The sequence below is a fragment of the Bison bison genome, unplaced genomic scaffold (genome assembly GCF_000754665.1).
Source record: "Bison bison bison isolate TAMUID 2011002044 unplaced genomic scaffold, Bison_UMD1.0 scf7180017845519, whole genome shotgun sequence".
Lineage (NCBI taxonomy): Eukaryota > Metazoa > Chordata > Mammalia > Artiodactyla > Bovidae > Bison > Bison bison.
Window position 1 is genome coordinate 13,818 of NW_011476092.1, and position 2,002 is coordinate 15,819.

Genomic DNA, 2,002 nt, shown 5'->3' on the forward strand with positions numbered 1-2,002 from the left:
TGGTAAGTGGGGGAATGCCTTACCTTTCAAGATGTGGAAAATTAGAAGGCACACAAAGAAAGATGTTGAAGTAGCAATGCCAGAAGACTAGATAAATTGTTGTTTTCACTTCTGAAAAAAGTCTTCCTTTTATTTAAGCTAAATCACTCACGATTCAGCCTTATTTCATCAGATGTATTTTATTGTACACACAACCAAGTACTGTTCCTGATCTGAAAGCAGCTGCTTGACTTGGCCTTTAGACAAGAGGAAAGACTTCTTTTACTCTTATTTGGGGTGAGTATATGAAAGCTACCCATTTACCGCTAAGAATGGAGAATTTTATAAGCAAACTTGGTGATATAAGAATTTACTCAGTGGGAATAAATACACCCCAGGGGAATTTCTGTGCCCTTCTGCTGTGCTTTACCTCCCTGCCCCCAGGTTATCTTGCTGGCACCAGGAAATGTGATGCTAAGACAGACACAAAAGAACTAAGAAGAATGAACATCGACACAGCAAATATGTGTTTACATGCTTTAATTAAAAATGAAATTGAATCATTATTTGAGCATGGATATGTCATTTAATGAGGATCCAGTAATCCTTAATTTTCATTCTTTGTGTTTATCTTAAAGAATCTATCACGCAGCTTTTCACGCACAACTAAGTGAAATAATAGATGCTTTGAAAGTATCTCCAGGTAATAACATAGTAGCAGGGTCATAGTGCATATGCATTAAATGTTAAAATGAGCAAATACATTCCCATAATTCAGAAGCAGGCAGCAAAACAGAATTACAAAGTCAAGTGGCTCCATGAGTGTAGCCCTTTTCATACAAGAAGAAAAATTTGGCAACATGGTGCCCTGGTGGCTCAGATGGTAAAGAATTTGCCTGTAATGCAGGAGACACAAGTTCAATTCCTGGGGGGGAAGATCCCCTGGAGAAGGGAATAGCTACCCACTCCAGTATTCTTGCCTGGGAAATCCCATGGACAGAGGAGCCTGGCAAAAGAGTTGGGCACGACTTAGCATCTAAACAACAACAAATCATCTAAGATGATTCTTTCTACCAAAACTTTCTTCCATACTTCTCTCCTAAACTCAAGGTCAACCTTGCAAAGCATGACAATTCTTCTAGCCCCTTTGTCATCCATTCTTGTCTTGTTTTTGTTATAAATGTTACCTAGCTCACCCCTTGTTGGTTGGTTGTCTATTTTGTCCCAGGGATGTCCCACTACTGCTTGGACGTTAAGCTCTCTTGTCTACCCTTCAGACTTTGGGGGTTCTTATAATTGCAGCCTCCTGGTTTTTTCTGATTAATCACTGCTATCTGGTCTCTGTTATGTCAAGGCATGGATATTAATGAGCCTGGATATTAATGAGCCTGGCTCTATGACTGCATCTCCAGTGGTCACTCCTGGTCAGCAGAGGACAGCCACTTCTCAACTTCTTAGTGATGCTATTATCTTCACATGTCATTCCTTAATAGCCTTTGAATGTCATGTACTCTAGGCCCTCTTCAAGGACACACTCAAGGGTGGGTCTTGCGGCTTTATATAATCTACTGATAGCAGTTTGCCCACTTTTGTCAGCTGCTTTATTATGTTTGTTAAAGAATGCTTCATAGAAGAGGTAGAATTTGAATACAATGTAGATTAAAAACCAAAGAGGAATGAATGTGATATTGTAGAGTGGGAAGTAGTAAGATTCAATGTGGAGTTAACCTCTTACATCAACGGAATGGTGAGAATTCGAATTCAAGCCTACTTAGAATCCTGGCCAATGAAGTAGATAAGCAAGCAACTTATTTCCAGGCTGAGAGATGTCAACTAGATCCATCCTTCTGCAGGAAAAATTTTAATTTTTTCCATAAATTCATCAAATTGGAATTACTGGACAGAATTGGAAAAAGGGAAAGACAGAGAACACAACAGATGTACATAAATGAAAGAATCAGGGCATATGTAAGGCATAGACAAACATAGTGAAACAATGTTATGCCTTCACATTCACATAGCT